This window comes from Equus asinus, chromosome 1 (assembly GCF_041296235.1).
Source record: "Equus asinus isolate D_3611 breed Donkey chromosome 1, EquAss-T2T_v2, whole genome shotgun sequence".
NCBI lineage: Eukaryota > Metazoa > Chordata > Mammalia > Perissodactyla > Equidae > Equus > Equus asinus.
The window spans coordinates 134,827,833-134,852,691 of record NC_091790.1 but is presented as its reverse complement, the minus strand read 5'-3'; the positions used below and the strand labels follow the sequence as shown (position 1 = coordinate 134,852,691).

At 38.9% G+C, this 24,859-nt stretch overlaps 1 long non-coding RNA gene across 1 annotated transcript; it reads right to left on the bottom strand.

Annotated features, from left to right (window-relative positions):
- Positions 1-24,859, bottom strand: LOC123284623 (uncharacterized). Its single transcript, XR_011502879.1, has 5 exons — positions 24,746-24,859; positions 23,286-23,374; positions 15,906-16,180; positions 3,562-3,671; positions 1-3,027 (listed from the first exon to the last, which is right to left on the bottom strand). It is a non-coding gene; the product is annotated as an uncharacterized lncRNA (long non-coding RNA).

Below are 24,859 nucleotides of genomic sequence, written 5' to 3'. Positions count from 1 at the left end.
ACCATTTTAAAGATTTATTTATTTTCTAAAATGTAAAGTTGAAGAGAAAAACTTTTATTTTTACTTTAAAGCAATTTACAGTTGACAAGAGAAAACTAAAAAGAAAAGATGATTGAACTTGAACCATCAAAAGTCTGCGCATCTAATCTTCTCTGCAGAGAAGTCTCTGGGGGTAATTTGGGGAGGAAAAAAACATTTTGTGAAAGCTGAAAGGTAGCACTTTTAAACATAAAATTTCATAAGTCATGAGGGTCTAGAGTTGCATTGCTATTTCCCTGGCTACCGAAACCTTTAAATCTTTGGCACCCTTGTCCAAAAACCTAGTGCTTACAGCCTGCCCAGGGAGGGAGATGGGCATGCTCACCTGTAAAACGTTACCCCTATCTCATTTTGCCATTGCCTCTATCCCTAACCATAAAGCCAAGACAAGTGGAAAAGAAAACTCCTATTTCCACATCAAATTTATATTAGAACTTCCATTCAAAAATATATTTGAAGTGTCCAGGCAACTTACAGCCCTTCTCATAATAATTCCAGTTTTTGTTCATTCCACTTTTATGGTAGTATAAATAGCCTGAAAGAAAGAGAAAAGACCTGAGAGACAGTCTAGACCCTATCTTGCATACTACATGACTTACCCAAGGTCATGAGGCTGAATGGAACACTTAAATGAAGACCCCAAATTAGGTTCTCTCATGCACGTGTATCTGCAGTATAGATTCTCTTCTTCACACACACCATACACACACCCCTTCAAAGCCTTCAAATAGCTCTGTATTAAGGATTTAAAGAAGCAGGAACTAAACACTTGGTTATAGTTACCAGCTCAACCATTTCCCCTGTAAACTGGAATTCCTTCTTATTTTTTTATTTAAAAATATATTAAATGTATTAAATACAACATTTCAATTGCACAAGTTCAGACACTTTTTATTCTAAACAATCTTAAACGTACAAATATTTCAAAATTATGTTAAGTAGAAAAACTTGTGTTTTGTATATTAACATTGAATTTTTCTATTTCTTCCCATGCTAGTTCCTGACATTTCTATTGATTCTAAATGGAGTAAGACTTGACTGTGCAATCCAAAAGTGCCAAGAACCTCCGGCCTGCATGATCCAAGATAGATTGAAGTTTTTGTAACTAACATGATTTTGGCAAAAACCTAATTTTTAAATTAAAAGAGCCATATGATTATATATAAAGACACTGTTTATAATAAAACTGAAATCAACAACAATAATAACAAATATTTACTAAGTGATTATTATGAACCAGACACTGTGCCTAGTATTTTACATACATTATCTCATTTACTACTTACATGGGGGAGATCTCCTGTCCTTACGCTCATTTTACAGATGGGGACCTGGAAAAGTTATGGAATTTGCCAAGATAACAAGCTAGTGCGAATAACAGAGTTGAGATTGGAACCAGGCAGTCTTCACCACTCCTTCAACCAGATAGCATAGAACAGTTATTAGTAAATTAGAAAAGTATACCTTTGTGTGAATTCAGTTCTCAGTTAAATGGTCTGTGTATTTAACTGATGATGGCTGATACTGTGATTAGCACCATATACACTTTGGAAATGCTGCTTGTCATGCATGAAGAAAGTAAAATATTTGTGCTTGCTCTTCTGTTTCCAAGACTAATTTTTTAAAATTCCACTAACATGTTAAGATAGTAATAATGAAAAAATTAATTACACAATCAAATCATTAGGTTAACAGCCTACACAAGCACGACCCACCAATTTTCCAAACTGATGGAAGAAATTAATGGGTTGATGGACTTTAACCATTGCATAAAAACAACCCAACATGTCCTTGTAAATCATTGTTGAGCTCATTACTCATTACAGATTGTACTTCTCATTATCATGCCACGTGTAAAATCTCGACGAGGTTTGCCTGACATCCAAACCAACTCAGAACTCGAGCAGCACGTTTCTCTGGTGTGTCAGCCGCTGCAGGTGTTTCTCTATCACAATGAATAATTACATCAAACAAAGACAAGAAATACTCTAAAGCTGACAAAACCACACATCTGAAATCTGTATTTTCTACCTCTTGGGAAATTAAAATCTACAAGTATAGGGACTTCAGTGCCCATGTCTTGGGGCCATTCCAGGTTTATAAAGAAAGATCTTTTCTTTGCAAGCCCAAAGATTGCAATAATACAGGAAATTAAACTATATTTATAGACTGGACACCAGCACGCCAGCAGGCTTTCTTAGCTCTCTGAATCTCCCAACAAAAACAAAAACACTAGCAATCAAACGGGTGAGCAAGAAATGACAAGTGTTCTGACAGCTCTAGAATACTTTGAGGTATTTATAGCGTATTTCTGAGTCGTATTAGCTTAACCTGTAATAGAATATAAATGAGCCCATATGGCACAGATGTAATTATGTTCCATGTGAGAAATCCCTGTGGTAGGTTGGGGAGGGGGCCTGGGGAGAGAAGAATACACCAGCTCCACCTCCCTCCCCAGCCTCTCCCCCTCACCACATGTGCCTTCTGGAGGGCATGATTTACACATCATTTGCATTGAGAAGAATATGAAGAAACACAATGCTAACAGCACAGTACTGAAAAGGGCAATCGAAAGATTGGGGATCCCTAGGGGTGCTGCTCTCTGTGACTGACATCCAGTTAGGAGCAGAGGCAGCTTCCCCTCGGGATCACATTTGATGAAGTGATCTTTGATTATGTGGGCACAGCAATCATAAGGCATAATTATTATTACTGCAAGAGAATGGGCAACAAATCTCTGGGGAAAGCCTCTGTCACAGACACTTTGCTGGCGCACGCTGGAAGCAAATGTTCTCCCAAGGATCATTTTCATTCCAGCCTGATATTTAGCTGAAGCTTCTTTGACTACCAGTCATGAAACATTAAATATAGATTAGAGCCAGAGAAATGTTGAAAGTTGAAATTCACCGGAGGTGCACACTTGCGTCCTTGAGAAACAACCCCGAATGCTGTCCAGATGTTGCAGCAGCAAGGCAGAGAGGTCCCAAGCTGCAAGGAGGCCACAACAGAGGAGAGTGAGGGATGTTTAGCATTCCACCAGCCTTCTGTTTGGTTTATTTGTACTACATTAATTTAGCAGAGAATCCTAACAGGCTGTTAGTGGTGGATGTTGCAAAGTGTTCACTATCCCGAAAGAATGAAGAAATGTTTTTGTGCCAGGGAAGGGAGTAATTCAAAGCACGTAATTGATTTTATACAATTTCAAACTGTGATAAGACAAAGGGCCACAACAGAAACATATGTTAACAGTTTTCTCTGTGTTTCCCCATGAATCCACAAAAAAGAGCATCCCCGTAACTTGTAGATGGTTAACTTGCTTTGAACATCTCACTGGATATTAACAGACACTTGCGGTGGAATGTGGAATAAATGGGCCTGCTTTGGAACAGTTTGCAGAAGGGCAGCTGTGCTGCGCAAAGCACAATACATCCCCCAGGTGTGTAATGGGGACACCTCTTCAGTTTCCTCAGTGAACTCTGAGTGCTGTGTTCACATGTGGGCTCCCCCCACTGCCCAACTCACCCACTGTTGCAGAATCAGAGGGATGCTCTTCTGGTATAAGTTGGAAGCATGTTATTGGCATTATTCAGGGAAGACTCTTGCTCCCTAGCAGTCCCAGTAGAGGAGTCACCCTAGAGGTGGAAAATGGAGTTAGAGGAGATAAGGACATTGGCAGGCAGGACAGGAAGTGAGACCTAGGAATTCCCTGCTGCTGAGGGCTGACAAGTACTGGCTTGGATGAACAAAGGACTTTTGATTCCCACAGACTTTTAGAAACAGGAGGTATTGGTGAGTTCCTCAGGTCTTTCTGGAAGCAAAAAGTTGAATGATATAACGTGCTGACCACCCCCCTTTCCACATCTAAGATTTTACCTTTCTATCAAACTAGCTCACAGGATTTCTGAATCTCTCCCCTATCAAAAAAAAATGGAGAAAACCAAAAGCTTTGTGTGAAGTTGCAACAGTCACTGGGGGTCTCTCATCATTGTGCTTCAGGGCCTAAGGTGATCATTAACAGTCAGCAAGGCACGTGCCCTGAGGCACAAGGAACCGGGGAGATGCAGAGTCGACTCTTAACTTTTTAAGCATCCTTCACCTAGCTCACGATGGAGGCCCCTTCTGCAATGCCAATTCTTGTGTTTATGCTGATGGTGGAAACAGATTTGTATTAAATAACCTTGAAGTCACGTTAAACAAATATAATTCACCAAAAAGAGGGGAAAAGCCAGTCCCTAACAATTTTCATCAATCTTTGTTCCACTTATATAAGAATCCTGGTATCTGGGCACAAAAGTAACCGCAAGAAATATTGCCATAGTCCATCAATGGATAGCCCTTTCTGTAATAATTCTAGAGTGGGAGACAAGGGATGAGACTGGAAACGTTTCACCAGAGAGGAGCTCCTTGAATTGAATCTTAAGGATAAAAAGGATTTTTCTGGGGGAATGGGGTTGAGGGTGTGGGGTGCTAAGGAGGGCATTCCTGCAGTTGGAATGGCACATGCAAAACCACAGAGACTTGGGATTGCAAGTTGCCAGGGAACTGCAAATAGTCTGGTATGGCTAGAAGGTAGTATGTAAGTGGGAGGTTAAAATAAGAAACTGGACAGATAGATGGTGGCCATCCTATGGAGATTTCTTGCCATTGAAGTGTTTTGAGTAGGGGCGGAGAAAGGCTTATTCAGAGGTTATAAGATCAGTTAGATGGTATTACAGTGGTCCAGATGAGAGAGGGTGAGTTCCTGAAGTAGGGCAGTAACAGTGTGGATGGAGAATAAAGAATGGATAGGAGAAAAGTTAAGGTGGTGGAATCTACCGGACTTAGTGGCTTTTAAAACGTGAGGAATGAAGGAAATGAGGAGTCTACGATGATTTGCAGGTAGAGTGAGCAAATAATCTCCAAATTACTTAAATTTCATCTCCAAATTGATTATTGAGTTACTTAGTGGCAATTTAATGTTCCTGTGTTTGATTTGTATTTGATTTTGGGAGGCTTGACATGGAATTTCCCAGGTGCCCCCTCAGTGGGCAGCAAAGGAAAGGCTCACAGTGGAAGGGGTAGGAAGAGGGTTCCTGTGCTGGGAGCCTCCGGATTGCACAGAGAGCGGCAAAGGTGATCAGAGTCACTGACAGAGCCTTTGGGGAAAGTAATATGACGGATATATTGAAATTCTTCTAAATTATCATACCTTTTGACCCAACAAGTTATACTTTTAGGAATCTCTCCTAAGGAAATGACCCAAACTACTCAAACTCTATGCATATGTTCCCTGCAGCATCATTATAATGGGAAAAAATTATAAATGATCAATAATTGAGGCTTCATTAAATAATTTCTATAGAAGTAGTAGTTGACAGAGTTACATAAGAGAGCAAAATAAGAAGCATAAAAAATGGAAAAGAGGAGACAAAATAGTCATTATTCACAAATGAGATGGATAGCTACGTGGAAAACCCCAAGAGAGTCAACTAAGAAACAACTATAAATCATAAGAAAATTCAGTAAAATGACAGATAAGATTTGTAAAAATATATTCACAGCTGTCTTACATATAATGTGCAGTTAGAAAATATAGAATTAAAAAAAGCTCATTTGCCAAGGGAACATAAAATGATTGAATAAATGAAAAGATACATCTTAACTGAAAAAAACTTAGATAGTCTATTTGGGGAAAAAATGATTCAATAGTATAAGAAAGTCAATTCTCACTAAACCGTCTATAAATTTCATGTGTTTCCCAGTAAAGATACTAGCAGATTTTTTGCTGGTGATGGTGGTTTTTGGCTATTTTGTTTTGTTCTGCTTTTGAATAGTCAAAATGATTCTAAAGCTCATGGGAAGGGGGAAGTCATTCAATAACAGCCTGGACATTTTTATAAAATTAAAAAGTAATGAAGGGGGACTAGTCTTATCTGCCATAATATTTCAGTAAATAAAAGCCTTATGCACTGGTAATTAAATACACAGTCAGGTCAACAGAAGAGAATTGAGAGTCCAGAAATAGAACCAAACACACACTGGAATTTAGCATATGATGATAGTCCAGCACTGGTCTGGTTTAAATTCCAAGGAGATGATGGTTCCTTCAGAAACAGACTTAGGATATTTCAAAGTTCAGTGGAATTTGAGTGAGTAATTATTTACCTGTTGGAGAATATTATAATCTGGTTTCATTCTTCACAACAATCAGGGATGAGGGGCATATTTGTTTAAAAACAATTGTTTCTGCCAGTTGGCGTATATAATTAAATAGCTATATGTATTCTCCACATTTGTATTTGTGGATAACCAGTTACCCAGTGAGCAGTAAATGTGTGACATTTTTGCTTAATGCAGACTTTCTTGGGCATCCAGAGAAACAAAGCCATTACATTATCATCTTCAGCAAAAAGTTTGATAGGTGAGGCATTTAAAACTTCTGGCTAAAATAAGGTTTGGGGATTATTAACGGGTTTAATTTCTGCAAGCCAGCCCCATAACACATTACCGTGGCTAGCTAAGCATTAACTGGATTTTCCATCCATTTCTCATATTGTTGGTCTCAACCTTCACTTGTAGCTTGGGCAAATCCCTTAATCCCGGTAAGCCTCAGTTTCTTCCTCTGTCGAATGGAGGGGTTAGGGGAATTTATCCCTCCAGGTCCTTCTCACTCAAAGCTTCTCTTATTCTGGGGACAGCAGCCCATTGTCACACTCTGTTGCAGTAAGCATAAGGTGAAACGAAAGACGTGTACTTAGCTAAAAACAGTGCAGGCATTTTAGGGAAAGTGGTATCAGTTAAAACAATGGTTTTCAAGCTTTTTTGAGCCTGTAATTCTGTGTGTAAAAAAAAAAAAAAAAAAGCAGGCATCTCAATATTTGTAAATACGCTTACTTACAAACACTTTTATTGCTATATACATGTGTGCACGTATCTGTATATATATATTAAGGTATACTGTAGTCTGCAGTGATATACTATGTTCATTTAAACATATCCAAAAATATGAAACTAAAATCCTAATATTTTCTTCCTATATCCTGATGGATCATCTTGTACATCCTCTAGAACTTCTGGTTTAGAGAACAGAACTAGTTTACTCTTCAATTAGTATATTCAATAGAGAGCAAACTGGTAGAACCCAGAAGGTTTTCCTATTTAATGGCAAAAAAAAACAAAACAAAAGCAAAACAATTTTGTTTTTCAGTTTGCCAGATGCTACCAATTAATTTGTGGTTGAGAGGCAGCCAAGTATGGTTTAAAAAAAATCCTTGAATCTGAAGTCAGAAAAGCATGGTTTCAATTCCCACCCCCAGGGGCTTCTACCACTATCCTTGTGTCTTAATTCTTTGTGCTTTCGTTTCTTCATGTATTAAATAGAGTTAATATTACAGGCCCTAAATACCTCACAGAGTCATTGAGACCAAATAGATTATATATAATATATAGACTATATATATTGCATTATAGAGTGAAGTATAAGAATTATTATTACCAAACTACAAATAGTATAAATTTCAACCCAACTTAACCTTCTACAACTGACCTGATTCTTACATACATGTAACCTAACCAAAGAGTACCATGTACTATCTCCTAAGTTGATGAAGCTTCTATTAGGAAAAAGAACAGAGTAATTAAGCTGAAAAACTTCTGACAATATTGTTGAACTTCTCATCTTTGTAACACAATTTATTCCCAGGTAGACAATAGATATTTTGGTGATAGGGTCCTCCTACCTCTTCTGTTCACATCTTGCTCCCTCCATCCCTCAACCTTAGCTACCTAGCAGCTATCCACATACAGTGCTCCTCTATGGCAGGATGGGGCTACCTCTTCTTGGGCACTGTCCCATGCTCTGATGAACTCTGTGCCCCATTATCAAACTTCCTGCTGTGTGGTCCATTCTCTTAGAACTTTGCCATCTCCTCATCAAGAGAACAGTAGCCCTGGGTAGATGGTATAAATGCCATTTACTGATGGTAGGTTAATGTATAACTTCCTATGGCAAGGATATTTGCATTTTAACAGAGAATAGATCCCTGAATATACAATGCATTAAGTCCAAAGAAAAATGAACTAATGGTTGAATAGTAAACAAGCTCCTGGCATGTGGGGAAGGGGGGGTGTGCATTTGACTTTAGCTCTCATTGCCCTTTTCTCTATTGTCACCAGTTTGCTCACAACTCACCCCAACTCCCTGCTCCCAATCCCTTATCCTGACGGTCAAGTTCAAGCCTGGGCCCATGAGGTGAGGACTACAGCATCCTGGACAACAGTCCTTCCTCACAATCAGGTGGGACTAAGCATGAACCACTGTTACTGCTTCTCAGACTCACAGGTTCCCACCAGCGGGCTCCTGCATTGTTCCCCAATCTTCCTGAATGTCAACCTCCCTGTCTTCCAACTGATGGCAGCTAACATCTATTGACCACTTGCTATGTGCCAGCTACTATTGTAAGTAGTGTACTTGTTTTAATTCATGCAATCGTCACGACAACCCTGTGACGTTGAAATTATACATCAGAATGCAAGCCAGTTGAATATCTATCCTGGATACAGGTACTATTAATATCCCTGTCTTAAAGGTGAAGAAATATTCTTTTATTAAACAACTATTTTTGAGCTTCTACTCTATGCCAGGCACTGTTATAGGACCCAGGGATACTCCTGTGAATAAAGCACAAAAATCTGTGGCCTCTTAGATCTTACATTACTGGGAAGGTTAATAAAGAGAATTTTTAGAAAGACTTTGGGCAGAGATCTTAAATCAGACCAAGTAGTCAGCTCCCTCCCCTGCCAGCCTTGCCTTTAGCAGCTGATAGCGCTTCTCACCTTTTGTAGAGCTATCAGATTACAATCAGTGGACTGACAGCCCATCTGCTCTTATATCCGGCATCAACTCCAGCTTTACTTGCACCTCTGTGGGCACTGGGGAGCGAAGTCCTCAAATTTCCTCTCTTTCATGAAGGCATTTGTTCAAGGGAATGGGCAGGGACAATGGCAGAAGACCGCATAATTTTATCTGTACCTGCCCTATGGACACACACTGAAGCTTTTCAAAGGTTACAAAGTCACTTGAAAAGAACTTAAAACAAAACAAGTGTATTTTGCAATGGAAACTTCTAGCTACATGTTAGAATTCACTGAAGACAAAATCTCAACTTAGATTAAAAAAAGAAGTTAACTTGTCTTTGTGAATTAGGAACAAAGTAAATTAGGATCTTGATCTCCTGGGTACTCTATTTATAAAGAAATTAACTACCATTAGTATCTGGACAGGACTGCTGTGTCCAGCTTTGATGAGAAGCATTGTGCTTCTAAACTTGATCCCCAGGTTTTTAACATAAAATATCCCTTTGGACCTTCTTTCTACTCTCTCAGAGAGAAGACAAGGCAGAGAGTAAAATCAAATAACTAAAGTGGGGTGTACCACAACTGCTGGGAGAGTGTGACCATGCTAAGCAAGGTAAGCTGCTTCGGGGATTTCCAGTGGGTGATGAACAACTGACAGACATAACACTTTTACAGACATAATTTTCAGACATATTTTCCAGACTATAACGTGGGGTCAGGAAGGGGGGTACTAGGGTCAACACAACAATGCAAACCTTATGCTCCTATTTTTGTCCTGTCACTCTTATGCGACTCTATTTCCTTTCCTTCATTTAGATGCGTAACTTATATAATTTTACGTATTTTTCCGATTTGAAAAAAAATACATGCTTAGCAAAAACTGCAAACATTACAAAACTAACAGAGTTGAAAGTGACAGATCCTTATAGTGTGACTATACATTCCAATTTGTCCAGGACTGTCTTGTTTCACATCTGTTGTCTTGGCATAATTATTAGGAAGACATCCTTCATTCTCAAAGTTATCCTTGTTTGGATGACAAATTACATTATCCTACTAACCCACACTCTACACTTAATTATAGTTAATTTTTTCAGTCCGTTTTCAAAATTCACCCTCACTCACTAATTTCAAGAGTTCTGAAAGGTGTTTCACCTTAAGAACATATTCCTCACAGATACTGTGTGATGCCTACCCTTTTCCTCTTCCTGAAACGTGCTTCTCTAGCTTGCGGCATCTATGGAGCTTCTATGAAAGGCCTCCTGCAACCCTTCTGCTGCCCCCGTTGGCACTGCGCCACTTCCACTTAGTGTCAAAGCCAGTCAGTTCCACCAGTTTTGATGATGCCATAACATGACAGCTCTAAGTGAACCAAATACCCCCAAATTGCCAAAGCTGCCCATGAGCCAACTCTTTCAGCTCCACAAAGTCACAATGAACTCTCCAATGAAGTAGGGTACCCCCTTCATGGTGCACTTTGTCAATGCGGTGGGAAAGTCTGCTACTAGTGTCTTTTACAGATTTTAACGAAAACAGCGCATTTAGTGTTCACACTTGGGCTGTCTTCTCGGTAGGCTTTAGGTACCATTCCATGAGGATCCACCTAAAGGCAGTATACTTGCACATCCCATTCCCAATACTTTGGCACTAATCTTCCACCAAGCTGACTTTCAGCCTAAGGGGAGTTGTGCCCAGGAGGTGCCTTGGTCATCATTAAAACACGATTCTGACGGTGCTCTGGCTGTGCAGGCGTGTTTGAATCATATGGTGATCTTACTTGCCACATGCAATCATTTTTTAATCTATTTATATCCTTCGTCCCCTTTTTCTTCACCTTTTGCCTCATTGGCTTTCCTCCCTCTTCCACATACTCTTGACAGTTTTCCAAGCCCTGTGCTTGTTTTATTAGGGTAACATTTGTTCATTTAGTTAATTCTTGTACTTTATTTTATTATTTTTTATGGTAGTGGAAGAAAGCAGGGGAAAAAAGCTTTCTTGTCAAATGACATCTCTTTTTAACTGTAAATTTCTAGAGAACAGGACCAGGTCATAGCAGAGACTCAAGGCCAACTGCATGTGAATCCTTAATAATTTCTGTTCTGATTCAAAAAATAAAGTTCAGGATTTATAATAAATGCTTTATATTACAAACATTTTGACAGAACATAAATATAGATGTCAAGATATTAAAAATATTGGATGGGTTCAGGAAATATAGCTGTATTTTCTTTTTCATGGCATCCAAGAGCTACCAAAGAGAAAGAAAGCCGACAGGAACAGTATTTTTGTCTCTTTGGCATCTGCTAACAGAAAACCTACTTTTCATTAGGGCTGCTTTTGTGAATGTATATTAAGAAGCAAATCATATCTGAAAAACTTCAGTTTTGGTAGTTTTCCACTTGTTACATTTTTCTGCCTTAGAGTTCCAGGAGTTTCTCTTGTCAGTTAGCCATCAGCTGGCTGTTGCATCCTGATGATATATTCAAACATAAGAATTCAATGTAAGGTCAACAAATGGCTCTCTCAGATCTGGAGGGAGCTCGCACAGCCTGCCCACATTCCTATACACTACAGCGCCACATTTCCTAAGACCCTGGCTTAGTTTGCCAAATGGGACAAGTTAAGAGAATTTTAAGGAGTCTTAAATAGCACCGTAGCATTTTATATGAAGGAAGTGAAATTCTGTGCTAATTAAGAATACTTATATCATGGGGATGTCTTGCAGAGTAGAGTTTTTAAAAACCAAATTATACTGGGTTCTCACCATAACACTGTCCTTAACCTTCCTGCTGTGGGACCTCCTTTGGGGTGGGATGGCTTCTAATGAGATCCTTTTAATGCTTCAGGAATAAGACCCCCTGAATAGTGCCTTCTTGTTGTTAGTTCCAGTGAGTCAATTCTGACTCCTAGCGACCCTGTGTACAGCAGAGTGGAACTCTGCCTGGTCTTTTTGCACCATCCTCTCACCTTCCGGTGCTGTATGAGACAATGCTCCACTGCTATTCATAGGGTTTTCATGGCCAATTATCCAGGAGTGGGTGGCCAGGTCCTTCATCCTAGTCTGTCTTAGTCTGGAAGCTCCACTGAAACTTGCCCACCATGGGTGACCCTGCCGGTATTTGAAATACCAGTGGCACAGCTTTCAACATTACAGCAGCACACAGCCCCTACAGGGTGACAACTGACAGACAGATAAATAGTGCCTTGGTTGCCCCAAGTGATTCAGCACTGCAGTCCAGAGTTATGTAGAAGTTTCAGGGCAGCAAATAAAAACAAACCTTGGAATAATTAATTTCCACATTAACATTTTGTTTATTAATAAATTATTATATTTCATATTTTGAGGTTTTAAATTTTCTGAATGTAAGTGATTATTGATTAGTTTATGGTAAACTTGAAATGTGCCATCAGAGAAATAATTCGATCTGCTGACTGCCTTAACCTTCCCTGAAATAAAGTCTCTTGCTACTTTGAGATAGCATACTCCCTCTTTTTAGTTACTGATCCAGTGGTGGAACCACACAAAAAATGTAGCATTTATACATCTTACATAATTGATCTGAAGTAGCTTTGACTCCAAATTTTAGCCAGGCAATGTGCTAACCTACTGAGATATTGAGTGAAAGAGAGATTGTAGACTGGTAAGGGAGAGAGACAATTATTCAGACTATTACATACCATGTGGGAGCTCTATGATAACGCAGGTAAAGGATGCTGCAGGAGCACATAGTGGGGACATACAGCAGGTCTGTGGGCATCAGGTAGACATGTCAGGTAGAAGACACATATATTAAATGATGCCATATTTTTCCAAAGAGGAATGTGATATTTTAGAATTTTGAAGAACAAAAATTTCCAAATAAATAATTAGACGTACTGGATTTTTTCCCTTTGGCACTAAACACGTAATTACATTAAAAAGGCAAATGCACATATTTCACCTTATCCTCCCATAGGCAGATGACATCAAACTCCTTGATAGAGTGGTCATGATGGATGACAGAACTAAAACTGAAATTTATTGTCTTAGTCTGGCAAGATGAAATTATTTTTTCCTGCAGAAAACAAGATTACATTTATCAGGGATACAAATAAAGGCTTACATTTAGATTAGGAAGCGGAAGCTGAAGAAAACCTGGTTTCCAGAGCAGAAGAGCACTTTGCACACTGACGAGCTAAAATCTGAAAGATGGGTTTTCATTTTGGGGGTCACTTTTAAAGAGAGACAGTAGCAAACCAATGTGCACCCATGAGAGGGTGAGGAGTCAGGACTAATGGACAGGATCAGTTTGACACCGCCACCTTTTGTTGAGTGCCACTTTGTCCCAGGCACTGAGGATGTGAAAATGAAGATACTTCCCTCCTGTGGAACCCATCATTGTCCACCGGGAAGACTGACACATAAACGAATTACGATGATAAATTCGATACAACGGCTGCTTAAAAACTGCTATGGGAAGACAGAGAAAGGAAAGTTAATTCTGTTGGGGAGTGTTAAGGACCTGCCAAGAAAAAAATAGCATATGAGTTTGGCCTTGGCTGGAGTTCGAATTTCCTCAGTGGTAAAGGAAGGCAGGGCATAGAGAAAGCATGTAGATAAGGATTTGCCGGGCAGAAAGAAGTTAGAGGCCGATTTCAGCTCTTCTATCATCTGGAATAGTCAGCAATGGGAAGGACTGCATCAGGATTCAGGATCTCCTTGATGTAGGAGGGATCACAGAGCATAGATAATGACTCTATGACAGTCAGTAAAGCATTCTAACTTGTTTCTCACCTTATGAGCATTATTGATTTTACAGTTTGTCACTTTACTTCGGCTCATAGGAAGCTCAGATACAAAGTTTACCCCATCTCTTGTGAGTGTACAAACCTTATAATACATCCATTGCATGGTACAAGTCACCCCACCTGTGTTCTACTTGCCAAGTACAGTAAATTCTATTACTGTATTGGAATATTTTATATTTTTCAACATTTATGTTATACTACACATTTTGATAAGCCATATGCATCCTTTTTATTAAAAGAGTAATATATATAAATAAATAGCTAAGCTCTGAACTAACTCTAGAGTCACTTTCTTTTTTCAGTTTACTCAGAGGTATAAAAACAATCATGAGCTTCCTCCTTTTTCACTACTGAATCAATTTCAAACTATGGAAAGAAGCGAAATGCAAATCAAAAGCACAGCAAGATACGGTTTCACGCTCATTAAAATGGCTATAACAAAAAAGACAGCAGCAAGTGTTGGTGAGGATATGGAGAAATTGGAACCCTCATACATTGTTGGTGGGGAAGTAAAATGGCAAAGCCAGTTTGGAAAATAGTTTAGTAGCTCCTTAAACATAGAGTTACCGTGTGACCCAGCACCACTTCTAAGTGTATACTCAAGAGAACCGAAAATATACGTTCATACAAAAATTTGTACACAAATGTCCATAGCATCATTACTCATAATAACTTAAAGTGCAAACAACCAAAGTATCCATTAACCTGTGAGTAAATAAGAAAATGTGGTATATCCATACAGTGGAATATTATTCAGCCATAAGGAGTGAAGTACTGATACACACTGAAACAGGGATAAACCTAGAAATCATGTGCTATGTGAGAGAAGCCAGATACAAAAGCCACATGTATGACTCTGTTTATATGAAATATCCAGAATAAGCAAATCCACACCGATGGAAAGTAGATTAGTAGTTGCCAGGGGAGTGGGTGGGGGATGAGGTGTGTGTGCTACTGAGTCAGAGGTTCTTTTTGGTGTGAGAAGATATTCTGGAATTAGGTAGCTGTGAGGTTGCATAACTTTGTGAAATATCAAAAACCACTGAACTTTACACTTTTTAAAAATGTGAATTTTATAGCATGTGAATTATATCTTAATGAGAAAATACTGAAAGAATTAGTTGGGGCAGGTGGAATGTGTGGAAGATAGATCATTTTTATTTTCCTGCAAAAGACTTTATTTGATTATCACTTCAACCATTGCTACTTAATTCAGGTACTTTCTTTAAAAACTTCATAAAAATTTTTGTTTTCCTTAGCCTTGAAATTTATACAGTTTGTTATTTGGAAGGAACGGCTGCTAAATGACTCTTTTTTTTTTTCTTTATCAGTCATGAACTATTCTTTAAATTAAGTATTAAGACTATGTATAGGTAATTAATGATATCTAATAAATATTTATTTTTAAAATTCAATAGCCATCTTTACTTAAATCATAAAAACATTTTAATAATAAAAAAATTATCTGGGCCAGCCCAATGGTGTAGTGGTTAACTTCGTGCGCTCTGCTACAGCAGCCTGGGGTTCACAGGTTCGGATCCCAGGCTCAGACCTACACACCACTCATCAAGCCATGCTGTGGGGGATCCCACATAGAAGAACTAGAAGGACCCACAACTAGGGTACTGGAGCTTTGGGGAGCAGAACAAAAAGGGAAAACTGGCCACAGATGTTAGCTCAGGGCCAATCTTCCTCACCAAAAAGCACACCTTAAGAACAAAAGAAGCAAAAAACAAACAAAGAAGGGCTCCTACTAGGAAAAAAAAAAATATCAAGAATTGTTTCCCACATTCCCTAGCTAGATGCTTCCATGGCATTCATCAAACCTGAAGGAGATAGTTCTTCCTAATATATTCTCAGCACAAAGAAGAGGCTGCTTAAAACTTTCCAAGCTCCAGTAAGTTCTATGGAATAAAATTACCTCATTCTAAAAAGATGTGACCATCCTCTCCTCTGCACTGAGACTATTCTTTGCTGTGAAGCAAGTTCTTAACATGCTTAAGACAACATGAGTTTAGATACCTTAGGTTTGGGTTTTTTATTTTTTTCATCTTGAAAAATCACTTGGGATATATTTCAGTCCTTTCTTACTCACATTCCTCAGTCACCTGGATTAATTGACGTGAACAATAACAATTGTGCTTTGAAGCACTCGGGTACAACAGTGGAAATGATCACATTTCTTAGTTAATGAATGAATACTCCTTCATAGGCTTTGTTTATGGAAATAAATAGTGTATTACCTTAATTAGTGAATTCCCTGGGAAGGTAGGGCCTTCTAAAAAGTCAGTTGCAGGGGCCGGCCCGGTGGCGCAGCGGTTAAGTTCGCACGTTCCACTTCTCGGAGGCCCGGGGTTCGCCGGTTCGGATCCTGGGTGCGGACACGGCACTGCTTGGCACGCCACGCTGTGGCAGGCGTCCCACGTGTAAAGTAGAGGAAGATGGGCACGATGTTAGCTCAGGGCCAGGCTTCCTCAGCAAAAAGAGGAGGACTGGCAGTAGTTAGCTCAGTGGTAATCTTCCTCAAAAAAAAAAAAAAAAAAAAAAGAAGACAGTTGTATTAAAAACCTAAACAAACAAAATCAGAAAAGAGGGGAAGCTGAGCCGCCTGAGAAGCCTCCAGGCACAGCCTCCGCCAGTGGCTGCCCCACTGAAACCAACAGGCCTGACCTGGGCAAAACCAGGAGCCTTTGGAAGTCCCTCCTCTGCCTGCCCATCAAGCCGCCACCTGCTGCATTGTCTCCCTCTCTGTGTTGCTATCAGATGTGTCTAAGCAAGAGCGAATCTATATCCTTCTCCTTCCCTACCTAGTGATAGGTACCAATACACTGAAAGTCTTCCAACTAAAGGGATAACTCTAAGTTAATCTCTAGTTATGCAATTAAAACCCTCTCCTTTTTTAAAAAAATTAAACTTAAAGAGTTTTAGACCTGTGGGGGCTGGCCCTGTGGCGTAGTGGTTAAGTTGGACCGCTCCAGTTTGGTGGCCCAGGGTGGCAGGTTTGCTCCCAGCATGGACCTAGCACCCCTCATCAAGCCACGCTGTGGCAGCATCCCACATAAAATAGAGAAAGATTGGCAACAGATGTTAGCTCAGTGACAATCTTCCTCACCAAAAAAAAAAAAGAAGAAGAAGAAGAATTTCAGACCTGGGCAAACCACAGTGATCTTGGAGAGGGCCCTATTGGGCACACCAGGTTGGTACCTGGCTGTTCTCAATTTTGTTATTTCGGTACAAAGACAGTGCAAGCAGGACAGGGCTGGTACTTATTGAGAGTTCTAAAAAGCTAGTTCTCTTAGCAGAAAGAGAACTCAAGAATATAATGCCATTTAAAACCACAAGAAAAAGAGTAAAGTACCTAGGAATAAATTTAACCAAAGATGTGAAAGACCTAAACACTGAAAACTATAAGACATTATTGAAAGAAACTGAAGAAGACATAAAGAAATAGAAAGATATTCCATGCTCATGGATTGGAAGAATTAACATAGTTAAAATGTCCATGTTACCTAAAGAAATCTACGGATTCAACACAATCTCAATCAGAATCCCAATGACATTTTTCACGGAAATAGAACAAAGAATCCTAAAATTGATATGGAACAACAAAAGACCCCGAAAAGCCAAAGCAATCATGAGAAAAAAGAACGAAGCTGGAGGCATCACATTCCCTGATTTCAAAATATACTACAAAACTATAGTAATCAAAACAGCATGGTACTGGTACAAAAACAGACACACAGATCAATGGAACAGAATTGAGAGCCCAGAAATAAACTCCCACATGTATGAACAGCTAATTTTCAACAAAGGAGCTAAGAACATACAACAGAGAAAGGAAAGTGTCTTCAATAAACGGTGTTGGAAAAACCAGAGAGCTACATGCAAAAGAATGAAAGTGGACCGTTGTCTTACATCATACACAAAAATTAACTGAAAATAGATTGAAGACTTCAATGTAAGACCTGAAACCATAAAAATCCTAGAAGAAAATATAGACAGTACATTATTTGACATTGGCCTTAGGATTATCTTTTTGAACATCTTGTCTCCTCAGGCAAGTGAAACAAAAGAAAAAATAAACAAATTGGACTTCGTCAAATTAAAAAGCTTCTGCACTGCAAAAGAAACCATCAACAAAATGAAAAAACAACCCACCAACTAGGAGAAAATATTTGCAAATTATATATCCAATAAGGGGTTAATATCCAAAATATAAAGAAGTCATACAACTCAATAACAAAAAAATGAACAACCTCATCAAAAAATGGCCAGAGGATCTGAACGTTTTTCCAAAGAAGATATACAGATGGCCAAGAAGCACATGGAAAGATGTTCAGCATCACTAATTATTAGGGAAATGCAATTCAAAATTACAATGAAATATTATCTCATACCTGTCAAAATAGCTTACTAAAAAGACAAGAAATAAGTGTTGGACAGGATGTGGAGAAAAAGGAACCCTCATACACTCCTGGTGGGAATGTAAATTGGTGCAGCCACTATGGAAAATAGTATGGAGATTTCTCAAAAAATTAAAAATAGAAACACCATATGATCCAGCTATTCCTCTTCTGAGTATTTATCCAAAGAACAGAAAAACTAATTCGAAAAGATATATGGACCCCTATGTTCATTGCAGCATTATTCACAATAGCCAAGACTTGGAAGCACCCTAAGTGCCCATCAATGGAAGAATGGATATAGAGGTTGTGGTACATATAGATAGATAGATAGATAGATAGATAGATAGATAGATAGATATAGATATAGATATAGATATATATAATGGAATACCTCTCAGCTGTAAAAAAGACAAAATTGTGCTATTTGCAACAACACGATGGACCTTGAGGGTATCATGCTAAGTGAAATAAGTCAGATGGAGAAAGACAATTACCCTATGACTTCACTCATATGTAGAAAATGAACAAATAAACACACACATGGATACAGAGAACAGATTGGTGGTTACCAGAGGGGAAGGGGGGATGGCAAGATGGTAAAGGGGCACCATGGTGGTAAACACGATGCAGTCTATACAGAAGTTGAAATATAATGATGTACTCCTGAAATTTATATAACGTTGTAAACCAATATGACCTCAATAAAATAAATAAGTTTAAAAAATAAAAATAAAAAGCTAGTTCTCACAGTTTTCAGGCCCTGAGTGAAGTTTCGACAATGTCTTTATAAGAGGAGGTTTGCGATGGCAAACATGGCTAGGGGCTTGTCTTTCAGTTGTAGCTGAAGAAACATCAGTTGTCCCTATCAAAATCTGGAGGAGAGGATGGTGGAGCAGAGGGTCCTACTGGCACTGCCACTCCTGTGTACTTGTCACCAGTTTCATTCAAGATCACCCTGTCTCTACTTGGGTCTGCTAGTGTGTTCCTTCTCTAAGCCATCTCTCTTCCTCGACTGCACACTATTTATCCTTTTCCCATTTCCTGAACTTTACCTAACCCAGTGTTTCAAAAAACACCTCAAGAACCTCCAGTGTCAGAATCACTAGAATGAAAGTTCCTAAACTCTTCCCCTGGCCAACAAAATCAGTCTCTGAAAATGAGGCCAGAAATCCTCACATTTAATAAGCTCCTTGAGTGATTCTTAAGCACGACTTTAAGAATTCTTAGTAACCCATTGCCACCTCTGACAAATATTGTATATTTTGAGATCATCTGATTTTACTTTAGTTAGCGTTGGATGAGGTTTCATTTAAACTTGCTTTATCTGAGATCTTCAAACACACTCTACACCTCCCACATTAATTCAACTTGGCTCTCATAAAGCTATATTATTAAAACACATCTTCGTTATTTATAGAGCCATTACCGCATTCAAGTGACCTCTGGTCTGTTAGTGAATTATCTCTACTTGGGAAAAAAGCTATAGAGAAGATAAATGGTGTAAAATTTTAAAAGAAGATACATGATAGCTGCAATAGACAATAACTTTGCGTATGTTAACTCAGTAAATTCTATTATATCTCTATATAAGTCGTGCAAATTCAGATGCTTGCAAATAATGCATATTTGCGTATAGCTATGAGCATTTGAAATCCTTCTTAAATACTTGCTGAAAAATACATATTTTTAAAACAGATTTATATGTATATGGGAGGAAAATATGTACTGTTAGCCATAACAGTACTAGACAGAAAAAAAACTTGCAGTTGGTTTCTAGTGTAGATTGAAAATTACATTTTAGAGAATATTTTCAAGGATGCATTTGCAATGCTAGAAAAATTTCTTCTCAAAAAACGTCAACATAACATTTTAAACTAGGGCAGGCATATTCGTTACCTGAATTTGTGTAAAATGCAACCTAGGCAATTGAGATTTCTTTTCTTGTTTGACAAAACATTTAAATTAAAGATCATGAAAAAAAATTTCCTCTGGAACATGACATAAATTCATAAAGAATTAAAATCTATAATCACAGCTAGAAATACAGATCGGATTAATCAGAGATGAGATAACTATGTCCAGTATCTCTCACATCCAGCCCTTCACCAAAGGGCAAAATGCAATCAATCATTTGACAGATGTGTTTCTGATGAAAACCATGCAGTTATATCACTGTAGTAAAAAAACAGAGGGATTATACGTCTTCACTTGAGAGAAGATGGTTGACTTCAGTCAATCACCATCTTTTTTCTGACCTATTTCTGGGACAGACATAAAACATGAATCTAGAGGAATATGTACTGAAACGACATATAGGGTAACAAAAAGAGTAGCAAAAGAGAGGATATGTAGCAAGGAAGAAGAAGAAAGATGACATCTGGAATATAAATAAATCTGTGGACTTAGAGGATTAGGACTGATCTGTAGACTGCTTAACAGAAAATGGGGTAAAGAGAGAGGGGAAATCAATGAGGAATTGATCATCGACCGAAACATACCTTAAGAGAAAGAAATGGATAACAGAAGAAATTCAGGAAGCCATTTTTTTAAAAATGGAATTGTAAAGAATAAGAATGTGGAAGGAGTACTTCTAAGAGAAAGATCCTCTAGCTATTTCCAACAGCTAGCTAAACATAGACGTGGCAAGTAGAATAATGGTCTCCCGAAGAATAAAGTCTACACTAGGAACTTTATCCTGTGTTGATCTAATCATGTGAATCCTTAAAAGGAGGGGACCATTCCCAGCTGGAGAGAATCAGACAGTGAGAAAAAAGGCTTGACCCAGTGTTGCTGGCTTTAAACATGGGGGAAGGGTGCCATGAGCCACAGGGGTGGCCTCTAAAAGCTAGAAAAGGCAAGGAAACAGATTCTCTCCTAGAGCCTCCAGAAAGAAACACAGCCTTGCAACATCTTGATTTTAGCCCAATGAGACAAATGTTAGACCTCAGACCTACAGAACTGTAAGGTAATAAATACGTGTTTTTCAAGTTTGTGATAATTTGTTACAGGAGCAATGGAAAACCAATACACTGGACCATGGGGGTGTCCAAGGCACCAAAATGGCTAAATGGCTGGCTGCTCTTTTTTTTTTTAAAGGGTGTTCTTAATTTTTTTTTGCAGGGGAGGATTCACCCTAAGCTAACATCCGTTGCCAATCTTGCTCCTTCTTCTTCCTTTTCCCCCCTCAGAGCCCCAGTACATAGTTGTGTATAGTTGTAAATTCTTCTAGTTGTTCTATATGAGCCACCCCCACAGCATGGCTACTGACAAGTGAGTGGTGTGGTTTCCCACCAGGAAAAAGAACCCAGCAGCCAAAGCAGAGCATGCCGAACTTTAACTGCTAGGCCATCAGGCCTGGCTCAAGCTGCTCTTTCTATATGCTGAAATAATGAAATGGCCAATCAACTGCTTTGATATAAGCCCTCAACCCTGCTCAACTTCATGCATCAAAGTATATTCAGTATGCTTCAGTAACACCAAAGGAACATTTTCATAACTGCTATTGAATAAGCTCTCTTTGGCAATATAGTCAATGAGGACACACAGCGGACTCCTGCAATTCTTCAGTTAGTTATCAATCTGGTAGAGGAGCATATTTCTAAAAGGAAAGAATGGTTCTCTTCCTGGTAATGATTTAGATGGCTTCGAAGGGCTGTTGCCATGTTACCCAAGTGTACAATCTACCAGTTGGGTCAGAATTGTTAGCAGCTGTGAAGAAATTGAATTTGAAATGGTGTATCCCAAAGCAGGCATGAATGCATAGAAATGCACTTAAGCTTTAAGATATCACAAGTTGATTAATATACAATACATTATTTGTGTGATTTAAACTTTAAGGTTTCCCATTAACTTAATCTTTTATCTGAATAATTCTTGTAAAACATGCTTAGCCTGAAAAGAGGATGCTGGAAAAATATGGCATTAGTTTGCATTACACCTTTCCAATTTCCATCAGCAATAATACTGAGCTGTAGAAGGAGGATGAGAAAGGAGAGGGATTATGGGGGAAGAGAGAGGAGAGGAAGAGGAGTGGTGGAGAAGAATAGGTAGAAGAGGAAGAGAGAAAAGAAATATAGAGGGGGGAGAGGAAGACTACGATTTGTTCATGACTATCTAGTGCTAAAAATGTCATTATATACTTTATTTCTTGGATCCTCCCAACAGCCATATGAATTTTAAAAATTGTTATTATTACCGTTTTAGGTAAATGGATCTGAGGCTAAGAGCTAGTTGGGATTCAAGCCAGTTCTTGCAAATCCAACATTCTTTCCAAGATGACACTCAAATTCTCTGTGTCCAGTTCCCTATTATCTCGGAATTGATTTTTTTTTTTTTTTTTTTTGAAAAGGAGGAATAGGAAAGAAGGTCATATTTCCAATCCAGGGTTACAGCTCTATTCTAGAGATGTTTCCATTCAACTCCTCTATTCATTCCCATGAAAGCTAGCCCCAGGAAAGAGTAGTTGATTTTGGTTTTCATTATACTCCTTTCTTTTTAACCCCTTCCAATGCCAAATGACCCCAAGCTGTCCGTATTTGGGACACAGAGTATTTCCCCTGCCACCCCCTCTCCCCGCCGAGCTGATTCTCCATCTGCCCCAACTCATCAAAGAACAATGAACAAACACAGCTCCTGGGCACCTGTGCCATTCTGTGAGGCCTCTCAAACCAGAATGTCTGCTTGTGAATTTGCCACATTTGGACCTAGAACATATTCTTAGCTCGCCCCCGTCCCCGACGTTAAAATACTCCTGTAGCATTAATTCTCGCCCCAAACCAGCCCTTTCAAATAAGGGCCTTCTTTCTCCTAGCTAGGACCTAACCCTACTCAAATGGCGCAATAGCTGCGTGGCAGATTGATTCATATTAAATTTAACCAGAGTCTCATAAAAACTGGGAAAAATACTATGTGTGTCCAGGTGAACACAGTATAGAGATAAAGTTAGAAGACTGGTGGCCAGGAAGATTGCAGAAAGGCCCCCAGTCACCTGGGTCCCTTCGGTGACTGGAACATCCTTTTCTAAAAGGGGTAGGGGGGCACAGTCAAAACTGAGAAGAAGGCTTCAGACGTCTCAATCTCCTCCTTAATTAGCTGAATGTGAATGATAATGAAAACCCCTCACATTTGTACAGAACTTTACTATTTATGAAAGGACTTTCACATCCATTATTTTCTAGCATCTCCATTTGACTACGAGATCCGACAGATCAGACTTACCCAAGGTCCCTTAATTGATAAGCCCAGTCAACACCGGAATCCAGGTTTTGTGGCTCCCAGGCCAGTGTCCTCCTGCTGTACCATAACACCTTCAATGATGCAGGGAAGTATGTAAGAGAAAATGGAAATGTGCAATATGAAGTATAATAGCATAATACCAGCAGACACCTTTAAGAGATTTTCCAGTAAACTTGCTGGTTAATGTTATTTACAGATTTTTTCTGACTGAAATTGTGATACTGTATATTCTTGTCTAGATTTAAATAATAAAAGCAGATTTATTTTATTTACTGTTATGGGCTGAATGTTTGCTTCCCCAAAAATTCATATGTTGAAGCCCTTAGGCCCATGTGATAGTATTTGGAGATAGAGCCTTGGGGAAACAATGAGGTTTACATTAGGTCCTGAGTTTGGGACCCTCATGATGGGATTAGTGCCCTTACGAGAAGAGGAAGACAGAGAGATTTCCCTTTCCACCCTCACACACCAAAGAAAGGCCATGGGAGCTCACAGCAAGAAGGCGCTGTCTGCAAGCCAGGAAGCAGGTACTCACCAGAAACCAAAGCTGCTGGCACCTTGATCTTGGACTTCCCAGACCCCAGAACTGTGAGAAATAACTGTCTGTTGTTTAAGCTGCCCCATCCATGGTATTGTGTTACAGCAGCCTGAGCAGACTAAGACACTGACAACTATGCAATATCATAAGGCTAGTCATCAACTTAAAATAAAATACGCAAGTCAAAAGTAAAGCCCATGCTGGAAGAACAGTAAACCTATGTTTTTCTCAATTATATTTTATAAATTTAGTATATTTCACTATTTCAGAATGTATATTTCACTTTTAAAGTTTTCCTCTAGAGCAGAGTTTCTCAACTTTGGCACTTTGGATCAGATAATTCTTTGTTGTCAGGGGCTACCCTGTGCCTTCTGAAATGTTCAGCAGCCTCCCCGGCCTCTGTTCACTAAATGCCTGTAGGAACCCCAAACCCCAGCCATGACAAGCAAAAATCAAAAAAATGTCTCCTGAGGAGCAAAACTGCTCCCTATTGAGAATCACAGCCCTAGAGCCTATTGTATAGGGACCTCCTGAAATAATTAAATTATCTGCAAGTCTTTTTTTTATTTGTTTATCCTGAGTTTAGTTAAAAGATTGAAAAAAATAATGTTTTGATTTCAACAACAAAGGCAGTGAAATTTTATGTGCATTTATAAGGATGACAGGAACGAATGGATAAGAAGGATGACAAGAAGCAGAAACTCAATACAAAAAGGGGTACACCAATTCTGATTGAAGAGTTTCATGTGAACAGAAATGTGAAGGCCTTGGGTTGCATGACCCACACATAGCATTCTACAATTCCAATAATCACAGTAGAATTTTAAGTTTATCTCCTTCTTTTTTCCCTCCTGTAGATATAACTTCTTGTTTTGGGAGAAGTATGGGTGCTAAACCTACTTACCTCTGAGAAAAAGTATGACAAGTAATCAAGTGTCATCAAGTCAAGTGATGATATATAGCCGTTTGGGGTAATCCCTGCTTGAGTTTGTAATCTCATTTCAGCGGACTGAATTAC